The sequence below is a fragment of the Carya illinoinensis genome, chromosome 8 (genome assembly GCF_018687715.1).
Source record: "Carya illinoinensis cultivar Pawnee chromosome 8, C.illinoinensisPawnee_v1, whole genome shotgun sequence".
NCBI classification, from domain to species: domain Eukaryota; kingdom Viridiplantae; phylum Streptophyta; class Magnoliopsida; order Fagales; family Juglandaceae; genus Carya; species Carya illinoinensis.
Genome location: NC_056759.1, coordinates 15084027 through 15100788, shown reverse-complemented (window position 1 = coordinate 15100788; position 16762 = coordinate 15084027). Strand labels below are relative to the sequence as shown.

Sequence of the window (16762 nt, the reverse complement as noted above, 5' to 3'; positions counted from 1 at the left end):
GTAGAAAATTACAATCAAAATACTAAAATATGTCCAGGTTGTCTCCTAGCAAATTTCAAACTTGGACTTCTTGTAGTTTCCCTTTATATTTTTTTTTCTTTTTTTTCTTGATCCAAATTGCTCTCAATCCCCATGAAAGTCCTCATTTGAATTTGACTGGGTTTTGACTTGCTCTTTTATAAACTCTGAAGTTAAATATAAAAAACTGTTTAGGAGTATCCCAACGTAAATAAAAACTCAATTTAAGAATACACATTAATTTCTAAGATTTCTATTCACATTTTAGCATTTTGATCCAATAATAGGGTATTTAGAATGCACTTTCGCACACTTATCACACCCCCCAACTTACACATTGCTAGTCCCTAGCAATTGTTATTCCAAAACAACGAAAGAGACCAAAGAAAATCACACACAAAAGCCACCAAGTCACGCTTTTTAGATTCATATGTTAAAGAAATTTTAGAAATTCAATAACCCTATCACAAACAATCCACCTATAGCAATCCACAAAAAGTGTGTGTGTGTTCCAAACTATATCCATCTAACCAGAGGCCCTGACACATGCAATATCACGAACATCTCAAGCAAAATGTTCAACTCCATAACTCACGGTTATAAAAGTGTTTCATGTGAAGATTCTCTCTGTGGAGTTGACAATAGGTGTACACATACCCTCATGGGAAATTAGGCAATTATGTACTAGTAACAAGCAAACATTGATCGTATGATAGGAATACTAACAAATGAGACTTCCACCACGCTTTCCAAAAACTTACTACGAATCCGAACGCTCAACACAAAAAGTTGTAATATGGCTTCGAAGCTATATGAAAAAAAAAAAATTGAAAATGATTCAAAAATTTCCAAGTACATACAAAGGAAATCTCATTAAATATCTCAGTAGACCACACTTCTCACTTGATGTACTCTCTAACTTTTCAGATCATCGAATAACATTGCTTTTCCTTCTTCTTCCTCTTTTCTTTTTTTTTTTCAACAATTTGATAAACAAACACACGCCACTTTGTTATTCTTGCCATTTCTATCCAAACTTGACCCTTTTCTCTTTCTTTTTTTTTTTTTGGCCTTTTAAGCTCACTCAAATTAACACTTTGCAAGTTGTGCTCTTCTCCTTTTTTTTTTTTAAATTGAAAATGATAAAACAAAATAAAGAAAATGAAAATTTCACACCTAATATACACTTGGAAGTAAAAATGGTAGAAAATCAGTATATAGGCTATACTCCAATGTGGAGAGACATGGATGATGTGGGCATATAAAAAGAGAAAGCTACATGTGTTTATTGGCTCAAAGTTGGCAACTAGGGGTCTGATGGAAAAAGGTTAGCTTGAAAGCGTCAAACGTTAATCCTAATTTGACATTCGTCATATCCCAAATATATCCACCATCTTACCACAAACCATGTAATGATATTCTCAAAATAAATGCCAAATTCAACAGATCAATAAACACTTATCACAATTTACTGCATTTGTAGGCTTTCAATCCTCTCCAAAAACTCATATGAATACTTAAGTAAAAGAGTTCTTTAGCAACATGTGTCAAACAACTATCTTACCACAAAACTTGGATGAGTGCATTAGGGGTTCTGTGAATGCTTCAATAAAAAAATGATTATGGTGGGTTTGGTGAATTCATGAAGATGGCTATGAATAAAATAAGTACACATGTGAAAAAGATGCACATATGATACAAAACATTGACACATAAAAATATGCCACATAATTCCAACAAGCATTTTAAATATTGAATTTGCACTACCATCCCCCAACTTAAATGAAACATTATCCTTAATGTTTAAGAATCAAAATTGAATGGGGATTAACCAAAAAGGGTAGAATACACCTAATGAGTGACAAGAGTAGCTCGCTAAGCACCAAAGATGGTAACCTAAAATGATGAAATGAAACTATCTTGCAAAGAAAACAATAGCAAACAAAAAATAAAAGAAAGAAAATAAGAGAAAACAAAAATAAAATAAAACAAACAAAACAAATAAAGAAAAACATACCTGGGTGGTGTGGTCAAGGGTGATAGACTGGATCCACAAGTGGAATGTCTTCCACTCCCAGAACTTGCCTATCAATTAATACTTTAAGGCGTTGACCATTTACTTTAAAGATCTGACTATCCTTAGGATCCTCTATTTCTACCGCCACATTTGCAAAAGCATTCTTCACTACAAAAGAACTAGTCCACCGAGATCAAAGTTTTCCTGGGTGCTTATGAAGTCTAAAATCATATAAGTGTACTCAGCCATTAGGCTTAAACGTCTTACTAAAAATATTTTTATCATGAAATGCCTTCATTTTAATTTTATAGATTTTAAACTTAGGTAAAGATTTCAATTTCACTCTTGGTGCTTCAATACTTGAATGAGTCTATTTTTCATTTTTCTTAGGCAACTCCTCAAATTTTGGTCGCCAAGCCCGTGTGCCATAATCCTTAGTTTTATAAAAAAAATAGCACAAATATCAATAATATCAGATGAATCACTAATAACATCAAACTCAGAATTAACAAAGGAATATCCAAGGGGATTAAAATCATGAGTTGTATGAACTCCCTTGTCTATGAGTGCGTCAATCATGTACGTTCAGTGATACTCGTCATCTATTGGCTATTTCTCAATATGGAAAGTGTTGACCTCTATGGTCATATTTTCAAAAGATAGTTTCATCAATCCATTCCTACAATTTATAAGTGCATTAGTCGTAGCAAGGAAATTTCTACCTAATATGAGAGGAATCTCAGAGTTAGACTCAACAACTGACTAAGTGTCCAAAATTAAGAAATCAACAGGATAATAAAACTTATCAATTTGGATCAAAACATCCTCAACTATTCCTCTCGATTTCTTAACTGAACAATCAGTCAACTGAAGCACAATAGAAATAGGCTTAATTTCACCTAAACTAAGCTGCAAATAAATGGAATAAGGCAACAAATTTCACCTAAATCTAGCAAGGCTTGCCCAAACTCATGATTCCTAATACTACATACAATCGTTAGACAACCAGAATCCTTATACTTAAGAGGAATTCCCTACTTAATTAGAGCACTAACTTGCTTTATCAGAAATGCTATCTTCTTAACATGGTGCTTCTTCTTAACTGTATACAAATCTTTAAGAACTTTTGCATAAGTGGAAAATTTTTAATAACATGCAAAAAAGGAAGGTTAATCTTTACCTACTTGAGGTTCTCCAATATTTCATTACTAGAATTTAAAGTTTGCATACCAAATTTTAAAGCTTGAGGAAATGGTACCTTAACTGGGTTCTTAATTACCTCAGCTTCCTTGAGAAACTCGATACTATCATTGCTTTGTTCCTCTTCAACATCCTCTAGCTTATCAATTGTTGCGCTGTGTAAGGACTTACTACTTCATGTCACAATGACATTGACCTCTTTCAAATTTCTTTGTGCTATATGTTGACCTTGGGGTGTCGATTGAGCTTAAAAAGGAAACTTGCCATGCTCATTTACACTCAAGGAGCTCATTATCTTGAATATATGACTCTTTATCTCATTATTTTCTTCAACAACCTGTATAATCAAAGATTCAAACTTTTAATTAACTTTGCCATGTGTTTCAATAAAAGCATGTAAAGTATCTTCTACGGAGTTCCTAGAAAAAGATGATGCATGATAAGGTGCTGGATAAACTCTAGGTGGCTGTGCAGACTGCTGGTTTTCTGATTTCTAACTAAAATTGGGCTGATTACGCCACCTAGAATTGTAGGTATTAGAGAAAGGTGCAAGAGGCTTCATGTACATACCTAAGGCATTACATTATTCCTCATACATTTCCCTCATTTCAGTATATGTGGGGTACTCTTGAACTAGGTGATCTACCCAGCCACATACAAAACACGATTCAAAGGAATCTACGCGAGTAGCCATGTGTGTTACTTTTAAATCCTTAGTTTTTAACACATCTAGCTCCCTAGTGAGCATCTTAACCTTAGCCTTTAGGTTATCCTCTTCCCTAAGATGGTAAATTCCACCACCATTTGGGTTTTTTGCAAGTCGTGATCTATTTGTGCTATCAGTAGCACTAGGTCCAATCCAAGTGTGAGCTTTTTCAGCAAGTTCATTGAGGTATTCTATGGATTCATCAAGATCTTTCTGTAAGAACTCAACATTACACATCATCCCCACAAATTGGCACTCTTTAGGTGTAAGTTCATTATAAAAATAGCTCACTAAGCGCCAACTCTCATACCCATAGTGAGGACACATACTCAATAGCTCCTTAAATCTCTCCCAAGATTGATACAAATTTTCACTATCCTTTTGTGCAAATGTGGAGATTTTTCTTTTTAAAGCGTTGGTCTTACGTTGGAGAAAGTATTTATTAAAGAATACTCTAGTCATCTCATTCCATGACCCAATAGACTGTGATCTCAGCGAGTATAGCCAACTCTTAACTTTATCCTTCAAAGAGAAAGGAAAGAACTTAAGTCTCACAATGTCATCAGTTGCATTTTGACTATGAAAAGTTGCAACTACTTTCTCAAACTCCCTAATGTGCAAATATGGATTTTCTTTTTTCAAGCCATGAAAAGTAGGGAATAACTATATCATGCTTGTTTTAAAATCTAGTTGGCGAGTATTAGTTGGAAACATGATGCATGATGGTGTGGTTGTGCGTGTAGGGTAGAGGTAATCCTGTAGGGTCCTAGTGGGTTGATCTCCGTATTCACTCATTTACTCAGAATTAAAAGAATTATCAAACAAATGATTAGAAAGTTTAGACTCTGACTCTGACTCCAACACATGTCTACAATCAAACCGACCCAATGTGTCTTTATACCTGAGCATGCAAAGTAGAGAAAAACGCAACACCCAAAAAAACTACAAAAAGAAAAAGAAAATAAAATAAGATGAAGTAAGCTAAAAGAAGGAATGAAGTTGCCTTTACAAATTGCTGAAAAGAAAAACAATCTAGCAATTCTTCTACCATCTCTCCAGCAACGGTGCCAAAATTTGATTACGCCTAAAGAATAATGTGGTAGTTGTAGCACAACTTTGGGATATCTATTCCATAGAGAGACAAATTAAAAGAATAGTAGAAGCAACAAAGAAATTGAAAAAAAATATTAAATGGTTAATGGAGAACAAAGATTAATTTTAAATACAAATTAAAGTGAACTAAAGTTACTAACGGAAGAAGTAATCAAATTGAAGAATAGTATAGCGTTGAAAATCCCTTAAACAAATCCGATATTTTAGTTATTCTTAATTCATTGAATAACTCAATTGGAAACTCAATTCCCGAAATTTCCAAGTGGAAGGTATAGATTTATAAACCAAAATTAAACCAAATGTAATCCTTTGAAAAATCATTCACCACTTTTAAAATACGTAAATTATTATCTCTATTGAGAAAATCTAACGACGGCAATATAATCAGGGAGCAATATTGCATCAAAAAACTAAATCAATACAGATAAATAATTGATCCAAAATAATCAAAAAACCAATTAATTCAAAAGAAAAAGCATGACTGAATCCATAAATAGAATAAATTTCATGATTATTCGAAGAAGAAAACATCAATAATGAATTGAGAATGATAAAATAAAAAAGTTTTAGCAATTTAAAATAAAATATATAAATTAAAAATATCATCTAATGTACAAGTTCATCCATAACCCTACTTGAGAATTTAGCTACCATAAATATAATGGACAACAAAAATCTCCAGAGAAAAATAAAGCAAAAGGTGGCATGAAAGTGATTTTCTCCTCTCTTCAAATCTACCTCTTGTGCCTCTCCTCTTCTCATATTTCGTGCTAATCATATGCTTATATAGGGTATGAAAGAAACCCTAATGTCTTCATAATTCCTACGGAAAAAAATCGCCTAAATTTTAGGACTAATCTTGGCAGCCATGTAAGTGCTTCAGGACTAAAGCATCAAGAATCGCATCAATCCAATATGTGATTAGAAAGTTACGTTCAAAATACTAAAGTATGTCCAGGCTGTCTCCTAGCAAATTTTGGAATTGGACTTCTTGCAATTTTTGTATTTTTTTTTTTTTTTTGTGATTTTTTTTGTTGATCCAAATTGCTCTGAATCCTCATAAAATTCCTTTTTGAATTTGGCTGGGCTTTGACTTGCTGTTTTATAAACTCTGAAGTTAAACGTAAAAAAATGCTTAGAAGTACCCCAACGTAAATAGAAACTCAATTCAAGAATATATATTAATTTCTATAATTTCTATTTACATTTTAGCATTTTGATCCAATAATATGGTATTTAGAATGCACTTTCGTGCACTCATCACCGCGTCTACACCATTACCCTCAATGAAATAGATGAGGAAGCTCCAGGAGTAGAAGAAACGGAAGTCATTACTGGTATTTTTCCTTAGCACCTCTCTTTTGGTTTTTGGTTTTTTTTTTTTTTTTATCTCTTAAAGAAACTAGCACTTTTAATTTAGCAGCTAGGTATAAGGTAGTTCATGATTGCGTGCTCTAGGTAATATCATGCTATACAGATATACAGCATGTGCCTTATTTGACTCTAGCACAATGAGGTCTTTCATGTCAACAGAGTTTGCACGAATGTTTAACCTACCGATAGAATCACTACCTCAAATAGTAGTAGTTATGATTCCCGATGGTAGTCACATGTACCTGAGTAATTAGAAATTGCCCCTTTATATCTAGATGGAAGTATTCTGGACGCAGACAGTCGATTGTGGTTTGATTTGATATTAGGAATGGATTCGTTATTCAAACACTATGCCAAGATAGACTGTTGGAGGAAAGAGATTGTTGTGTTTGTCTCACCTGAAATTGGTAGGATCCATTATATGGGAACAACTGTAAAGGTTATTCCTCCTTTTGACCTCAACTTTGCAAGTTATAAATTTTATCGTTAATGGTGTTGTAGCTTGTCTGGCTTTGATAGTTGAAGATTCCAGCAAGAATAAGGAGATTCAGAGGATACCTATAGTTGAGGATTTTCCTAAGGTTTTCACAGACAACCTACCAGATTTACCTCCCAATAAGGAAACATAGTTCATTATAGAATTGGAACTTGCCACAACCCCCCATTTATAATGCGCCATACCATATGGCCCCATTAGAATCAAAGGAGTTGAAGGTTCAGATAGAGGAACATATGCAACATAAGTTGTACCCTAAGTTCAGCAAGTTTGAATTTTGAATCAAGGAAGTGAAATTTTATGGCATTTGATTTTGAGTAAAGGAGTAGTGGTTGATTCTAGTAAGATTGAAGTGATAGTGAATAGATGACTTCCTACAATATACACGAGATTTGAAGATTCTTAGGATTAGTTGGTTATTACCAAAGGTTTTTAGAGGGTTTCTCTAAATTATCAAGACCGCTCGCCATCCTAACAAAGAAGAATGCCAATTATGTCTAGGTGAGAGATGTGAGAAAAGTTGTCTAGTGTTGAATAAAAGGTTGACAACCGCACCAGTTCTAGCATTGCAAAAACTACATAAGCCTTATATGGTATGCAACTAAGCATCTAAATCAGGACTTGGATGTGTGCTCATGCAACATGAATGCGTTGTCGTTTACACTTCCCTACAACTTAAGAACTACAAGTAAAATTATCCTACCCATGACTTGGAGTTAGCAACCATGATTTTCTCCCTAAAGATCTGGAGGACATTTCATTACAACCCAACTTGACATATGAGGAAGTTCCTGTTCAATTTTGGATTGGAAAGAAAAGAAACTTGGAAATTGTAAAATTCCATTGGTGAATGTGCTTTGACGAAATCATGACATTGAAGAAGCCAGTTAGGAGAAGAAGGATAAAATGAAAACCAACTACCCTTACTTGTTTGGGTTGTAACTAGTTTGACATCACATCACATCACAGCTTTTGCATCCATGCATGCACTTATGGCATCCATTTATTTTCATATGTATAATTTGGTCCCCCCATTTATTATTTCCAGTATCGACATGGCTTGAAGCAAGAGAGTGGCACAATGATCTATTCTAACTCATAGGCAGGTATGGAGATAGAGAGAAGAGCATAGAATGAGGAGGTTGAACAATATGGTTGAATCTTATTGGACTCAAAGAGATAAATTAGAGTATCACAGGACTCAGGTTTTGGGTCACAATGGACAAGGTAATATTAGGACTAGGAGAGCATTGCCCCATGATGAGTACCAGGCACCATTAGACCTGCTACTTGGATTAGTGAGACCTGGACCCGTTGGCTTAGATGCCAAGAGGAAGGAAGTAGCTCGACCAACCACACCACACACAACCAACCTAAGTCCAGTTGAGCAGCTAAACTATGCCAAGCAAACCAAAAAAGACTTTATCATGTTAACTCTTACATGGATACATCAGAGTTATCTGACTCGTCCGTTTACCATGAAAGATACCACGAGAAGGGATCTCCAGAGATAGAGGATGTGTTGATTGAACACTAGAGGGAGTTTGGAAAACAAGTGAATGTGTACTATGACTTAGAGGAAGATACATTCTTCTATCGTACACAGGAGGTGTAGGATGATGGTGATGTCACTAAAGATTCCTCATCTACTTTGGGACCATAGAGTCATTAGACTATTCTTTAGTCAGGTACCTCTTCTCCATAAGCACGCATCTGATTTATAATCTCAGTCTAGAACAATAATCTTTTGCATTCTCAGATTCTTTCATTTTGAGATTTTCAACTCCTCTTCTCAAACCTTGAAGCTTGATTGTCTTAACTACTTTAAGATTTCCTTGAAACTCTTGCTGCAGAATCTCCCAAGCCTGGTTTGAAGTTGTTGCTCTCATCAGTCTTGGAAAGATTGCTTCACTAACAGCTTATTGTAGAGTAAACAAATTTTTAGCATCTCTTTGCTTGTCTATCTTGTTTTGGGTTGATTATGAAGTTCCTTCCGCTAGAGCAAAGACTCCACTTTCAACAACATCCCAAAGATCAAGTGACAGGAAGAGAGTCTTCATCTTGAAACTCCAATCATCATAATTCCCACCGCTAAGTACGAAGAGCAGTCTTAACACCCTTCACATATCGAAGTAGCTATAATGCCAATTGTTAGAAAGCAATTAGAAAAACAGAAAATTGTAAGGAGAAACTTCAATCAACGACCTGTTTGATTGATTCTTAATGTTCTACCCATTACACTTCCAAGGGTACAGGTTTATATAGACACCTTGTAAATAACATAGCATTAATCAAAACATGTTCCAAGATAGGCCAATTAACAGCATAGTCTAACTATAACAAACTATGTTATTAATAGATTTTATTGAAAAACTGCATCAGCTCCATTACGCATTAGCTTCAATAAGCATGCACTTGGTGCCCATCCTAAACACCATCATAATTCGTTTCTTTCCCACGGCAAGCCGTTGGCCGGAGCTTTCTCTTCCCTCTATTGCACCAAGCTTCAACACCACTAAACCACGACAACCACCGTTAGCCAAGATCAAACAGATCTTGGGAATCCATCAGATGTGGTGGATAACAGGGTGAGTTGTCTTGAGAATGAAAGCCTTGTTGAGAAGGAAAGGCCTGATGGACTGGTGATGAAGCTGCTGCTGACGCTACTGCTTGCTGTAGTGGTGATAATCTGACTTGATGTTGTGAATCTTCATCGTCAATGTATGAAACTTGTGACATTGCCTCTGCTAATTTTTCAAGTCTTTTTTGCTAGTAATTGATGCTAATTGAGCCTGAAATCTACTCCTTTAGACTAGCACTTCAAGAGTTTTGATAATTTTTGAAAACATTTTTACAACATGATTATAATTATATTTTTTCCACCATTTGATAGAAATTTGGTGGGCCAAAAACATAATATTTTTTAGAGAGGGATGAGGTTTAATAACATATTTCCACTTCATAATCCAATTTAATTTTGTTTTAAGGAAGAAACGAAGAAGTGGTGAACAGTATGTTAAGAAGGGTGGATAATCATTTTGTAATGTAAAAACCTAGAGACTTTCTTGGAGAGGAATGGGAATAAGAAGGGTTTCTGGTCCAAAATGATCCCACCATAGTAGAAACTATTGCGGGAGTGTCTTAATTTCCTATAATTTATCAAAATGAAGAAACCAAGAATAGCGCGAATTTTTGTTTTGTCTCAAGAAAATTTTTGTCCATGCCTGCTAATAATCATAATAATCAAAATAAGGTAAATCATATGGCTGAGAAAATCTTCTTATTAAATAGGGGTTTTTTCCCCATTGTTCCAAGGTAAGAACTTGCTTAATAGTAACTTGGTGGAAGACAATAATTGGAGATGAAGGTGGAGAATGTTGAGTTTGGAGAGAACAAGGAATCTCAAAGATAATAATGAAGTCTATGTCTACTAATATGAATTCATAAAAATTTTGGATTTTCTTAATGTTTTGTGAAACATAATGTCAATCTAGTAAGATAAATGCATCAAGTAATTTTTGAAGATCATAAAGGTGCTAGAATTCACACTCAATAGGAAAGACTGGATCCTGGTGGGTTTTAATGATAATAGGGGTTGTAGAAGGCTGATATAATGGTGGAGGATTAATAATTTGATAAAAGGAGAAAGGAGAAACAACTTTAGAATATGTTGGTAATTTCTGAGGAGTTAATGGTAAAAATTGATTGTAAGATGGCCTAATATTTTGGGATAATGTCCCCAATACTGTGTATAGTTTTGGAGTGGCAAAAAGATAGGGTGAACGATAAGAATGAGATGGTGGCCTAACATAAGGGGATTTAGACTTTATTCTAAACTAGAGGATGACATTATTGTCCCTATAAGAATTCTTGAGATAGAAAATCAGAAAGAGAATTAGATTCTCCTTTAATATATTCAATATCAAAATAAAAAATACTTGATAGCTTAAAAATACTTAATATAGCTTACCATCTAGAAAATATTTGTTTAGCAACTAGGTTTTTCACATCTTCAATCAAAACTTCATTGGCTGATTTACAATCTATTCTAAGTAAAAGCTTCTGATTCAACAAATCATCTTAAAATTTGGAAATACATAATATGATAGCTAAAATCTCTTTTTTAATAGTACTATAATTCTTTTGAGCATGATTCCAACATCCTAAATGAAATCTAATAATTTGTTCAAAATTATCAGATAATCTTTGTTTCATAATTCATCCGTAACCAAGATCAGAAATATTTGTTTTAACTATTTTAAAAGTATGAGGAGATGGAAGTCCTAAACATAATAATTTCTTAACATAAGCCTTTATTTGTTTTATAATATTTGTATGATTTTCTGTCCATGGTGATGGATTCTTTTTTGATATTTTAAATAACGGTTTGCATAATGGTCTGAGAGATTGATAAAAATATGCCACATAAATCAAACTTCCTAGAAATCTTTGTAATTGTTGCTTATCTTTTATTTCATTAGGAAATTTATTAACAAATTCTATTGCTCTACTAATTGGTGTAATAGTTTCATTTTGTTTAATAATTTGAATAAAAGTATTTAAATGTTTTCAATGTTGTTCAATAGATGAAGAAAAGATTAATACATCATCTATGTAAACTATTGAAAAGTGAGTTGAGTAAATATTTCATTCATAATATTTTGAAATGCACTAGGAAAATTTTTTAATCCAAATAACATAACATTCCGTTCATAATGTCCAAATGGAACTGTAAATACCGTTTTGTATCTATCTATTTTAGCAATTTTAATTTGCTAAAATCCACTTTTCATATCACATTTTGAAAATATAGTAGCATCATAAAGTCGAGATAATAAATATTTTTTATAAAGAATAGGGTACCTTATCCATTGTGTGTGTGTGTGTGTGTGTTTTTTTTTTTTAACATCAGAACTTCTCATTAAACAACAAACATTACACTGTTATCAACCCAAACAGGTTGTATAATAGGAAACAGGAATATCATCACACCAAACATTGACATCCTGGACATTCAAAGCTATTCTAGCTATCGGGTTTGTGAACCATCACCTTGGCCTTTCAATATACATACTAGAGAGACCATTAAGATCCTCTTTTCATCAATTGCTTCACCTCTTCTCAGGATAGCACGTTAATCTGCTACATATAACTCTGTGACAGCCATTCTTCCTTCTATTTCTCAACCACATGATTACAACATCTCATCCCTTACTATTCATTGCACATAGGAAGGGATCTCTTCAAGTACAAACAGATCTTCTGAGATAAGGAGTGCATTTTGTGGTAGTACATGTGCTGCTTTGTTGCCTTCACGTTTAGTGTGGATACCTGACCACTCAGCATATTGATCCAGTAGTCTTTTAGCTTCCTCTAGAATTAGACCTCCATAACTCCAGTCGATTGTTAATCCCTTGAAAATATTTATAACCTGTAGTGCATCACCTTCAATGATAAGCTTGGTGATTCCAATATCCTTGCAAAATATGGCACTCATCAGCATTGCATAAGCTTCACATGTGAAAGTATCAACTTGTAACTTCCTTTTAGCTTGGATAGTACCAATGATCTGGCCATTACTATCTCTCAGGATGATACCAATTCCAATCATTCCTTCTCTTCCATTGATTGCTACATCCCAATTTACCTTATAGGTTCTTGGTAAGGGTCTAATCCAAGCAACCCTGGAATTGTCACTCCCTCTTGTTTTGCTCTGATCCTTTCTGTTCTAGAGTGTACCATATGCTACTACCTCCTGTCTAGCTCTCTCAAGTAGCATATTTGGCTCCATAAAACCTTTACCATGTACAAATTCATTCCTCCTATACCATAACAGTCGAGTGACCATGGCCACCTCCATTAGCTCTTCCTGGTTTAGGTGAGTAACAAGATAATTCCAAGCACCTAGGAATTTTGGCCAGTGCAGGCTCATTTTTTAACTTTCCTACACCCTTGTCTCCATACGTCCTTTGCAGCTTCACATCCCCATAAGACATGGCCTGATGTCTCTATTTCAGTCTTGTATATAGGGCAGCTACTATCTATCACTATTTTCCTTTGCATGAGATTGGACATGGTTGGTAAGGCATTGGTGCAAGCCCTCCACACAAACATTCTTATTGTTGTGGGCACTTGGAGTTTCCCTAGTATTTTCCACTGGTCAGGTTGTGGATTGTGGTTAGATGGCCCCCTGGTCTCAAGCCAACCCTTCTCTATGCAAGTAGTAAGCACTCCTGACTGAAAACTGGCTGTTTTTTGTACATCTCCAAACCAGTTTGTCCTCTCTTCCTCCTAGGCTAATAGGCATGGATTTAATCAACTATATTTCCAAGGGTGAGAATAGAGCTTCCAAAACTAGTTCCTTCCACCTTTTCAAATCTTGGTCAATAAGATTAGCCACTAAAACCCAAAAACATCTCTTACCGATTGAATGAAATAGGTGTTTGGCCTTGGGATCCATTTGTCTTCCCAGATGTTAACCTGCTTACCATTGCCAATCCTCCAAATTAAACCTTCCTTTATCAGCTTTTGCCCACTGATGATACTTCTCCATGTATAAGAAGGGCCCTGTCCCAAGTCTACTGCTAGAAAATCCTTATGAGGGAAGTATTTTTGTTTGAGAATTTGGGCAATAATGGAGCTTTCTGAATGATGCGCCAGCTTTGTTTTGTAAGCAAAGCTAGGTTGAAGCTCCTAAGGTCTCTAAGTCCTGGACCCCCTTGATCCTTCCCTTTAGTCAGTTTCTCCCACTTAAGCCAATGTGTTTTAGAGTGGTCCTCATTGAAACTCTACTAGAACTTTCTCATCAACTGGTTAAGCCTTTTTGAGATAGAGATGGACAATAGAAAAATCCCCATGGAATATGTTGGAATAGCTTGGAGAACTGCCTTCAGAAGCACTTCCTTCCCTGCTGCAGAAAGCCACTTTGTCTTCCAGTTTGTGATCCTATGCCATGTTCTATCTATGAGTGAGTGGAAGGCTGCTACTTTGGATCTACCTATCATAGCAAGTAATCCCAAATATTTTTCAAAGGATCTTGAGGCTTTGACACCTACAATACTCAAGATGATTTTCTACACCTTAGTAGGAGTATTCCTGCTGAAGAAAATGGTAGTTTTGTCTTTGTTTACCATTTTTCCAGAGGCCTTCTCATAGATTTCTAGCAGGTATATCATCCTACTCCATTCAAGTGAGTTGGTTTTGCAAAATAGGAGGCTATCATCTGTTAAAAATAGATGATTGACTCGAATTGGATCTGATCCAATTGGTATACTGGTTATGCTACCTCGAGCTTCAGCTTGGTACAACAAGCAGATTAGTGCTTCAGCATATATGAGAAACAAATAGGGAGATAGGGGATCTCCTTGTCTAAGGCCTCTTGTTGGAATGATTGGTGTTGTTGCTGCTCTATTTAGTAGAATCAAGTAAGAAACTGAGGTGATGCAATTTAGGATAAGGTTGATCCATCTTTGTTCAAACCCCAATTTTTCCATAATTGATTTAAGAAAATCTCATTCCACTCGATCATAGGCCTTACTCATGTCTAACTTGAGTGCCATATAACCAGTTCTGCATTGCATTCTTGAATTCATTGAGTGGAGTGTCTCATAGGCAACCAAAACATTGTCAGTTATAAATCTCCCGGGGATAAAAGCACTTTAGTTCTTGGAGATTATTTTAGGAAGGATGAGCTTGAGTCTATTAGCCAAAACATGAGTAACAATCTTGTAGCTTACATTGCATAAGCTAATTGGTCTAAATTCAGTATCTTTTTTTGGATCCTTAACTTTGGGGATAAGTGTAATATAGGTATCATCGAAACTTTTTAATGAGCCTCCCTAGTTTAGAACTGAAAGAACAAAGTTACACACTTCCTTGCCTATGTTATCCCAATGGGCTTGGTAGAAGTGGGTTGGAAACCCACCTGGCCCTGGAGATCTGAGAGGATTCATCTAGAACATAGCCTCCTTCACTTCCTTTTCTATAAATCTTGCAAATAATTTGTTGTTCATACCAGTAGTGACTTTAGCTTCCATTCCTTGCAAGCATTCTTGGAAATTAGAAGGGCTTGATGTGGAGAACAGTTGAGAATAATAAGTTGAAAAAGCAACAGCTATTTGTTCCACATCTGATATTGGCATTCCATTATGGTCCAAGATATGGGAAATTGTATTGGTTTTCCTCCTCTGGTTTGCATGCATGTGATAGAACTGAGTGTTTCTATCTCCATGTAGTAGCCAATGTTGTTTTGCCCTCTGTCTCCATTTTAAATCCTCCTCTTCCAAGGCTTGTTCCACCTCTTGCTGTATGTGCTAGAATGGTTGATTCTGGTCTCCTTTATCAACTACTTATAATTCTGCTGTCCTTTCCATCTTCTGTCTGGGTGCACTAGCTTCCTCTTTTTTCAAGTCTGTTATCCATCGCTTCAGATCAGAAGAACATTGAGAAAGTTTGGATCTTATGGTGGAGCTTGCATCATTACCATCTATTATCCTCGACTGGAAAGCTTGTATAATATTTGAGCATTCTGACTTAAGGGACCAGGCTGCCTCATATCGAAAATGGGCCTTTTTCCTTCTGCATTCAAAAGAATTGTTAACCAAGTGCAAATTGAGAAGGGAGTGGTCAGATTTTATGGCAGGTAAAACATAACAAGTGGCATTAGGAAATTTGAGTTTCCATTATGAATTGGCCAAACCCCTATCAAGCTTTTCCTTTGTGAATCTTCTGCCCCACCTTATGTTTGACCATGTACATTTTTTACCTTTAGTGTAAATAGAGGATAAGGAACAGGTGTCTATGGCCTCACGAAAAGCCTCCAATTGCTTGTATGGTCTAGTGACAGTCCCTACTTTTTCATCCTGACTTATAATTTCATTGAAATCTCCAATACACACCCATGCCATTGGTGATGTAGGCTGCAATTCCTTCAGTAGCTCCCAACTTTGTGACCTCTTTGAAGTTACTGGGTGTCCATAAAACCCAGTGAGCATCCATTGGTGTCCCTCTCCTTTTGTCTTTTATTAGTACACTAATAGGCCATTGAGAATAAGTAGACAATTGGACATCAATATCATCTTTCCAAAGCATGGCCAAGCCTCCACTTCTCCCTTTGCTATCAACTACCAAGAACTTTTCATACCTAAGAGTCCTTTTAATAGCTTCAATTCGATCTTTTGAACACTTGGTCTCCATAAGCAAGATCAAGTTTGGGTGCTTATTCTTAACAATGAAGTTAAGGATTCAAACTATCCGCCCAAGCCCTAGGCAATTCCAGCTGAGGAGATTCATCTTAACTAGCAGGGTTGGAAACCAACTCCTGCCATATCCATCAAACTTTCATCTTCCAAATTCAACTTTCTTTTGCCTCTTTTCTTCAAAACTCGTTGGTTTGCTACTTTGCGTTTGGAAATTGTCCTAGTCAAAATTCTAAGAGCTACTGGATCAGGTATGTTTTCAGTATTGCTACCAGCCTTATCACCTGTTAATGAGATAATAGCACGTGCCCTTCTTCTCCATTTCTTGGGTTGATCTGTCATCACATAGTTCATGTCAACCTCCGCTAATGTCAAATCCTTGTCCTAACCCTCCATTTTGTTTTGTGTTGCAGGTACCCCTTCTTCTCCTCCATTCTGTTTTGAGGGAGGTTCGTCCTTGTCTGATCCCTCTATAGTAGTTTCCACTAACTCCCCATGAGTGTCTCTTAAATAATCCCCTATACCCAACCTAGTGCAGCTCCCTCCCCCTATGTAGGGCTTGAAAAAAGGGTCTCAGGTTTATACCTGGCTCTTGGCTCAATGGTCCCTCCTAGTCTCTAGCATGGAAAATTACATGGCCC

General features: G+C 35.7%; 1 non-coding gene across 1 annotated transcript; it reads left to right on the top strand.

Moving 5' to 3' along the window:
• Nucleotides 1-4248: 4248 nt before the first annotated feature.
• LOC122274819 lies at nucleotides 4249-4356 on the top strand. Its single transcript, XR_006228363.1, has one exon. It is a non-coding gene; the product is annotated as a small nucleolar RNA R71 (small nucleolar RNA).
• The last annotated feature ends 12406 nt before the right edge of the window (nucleotides 4357-16762 follow it).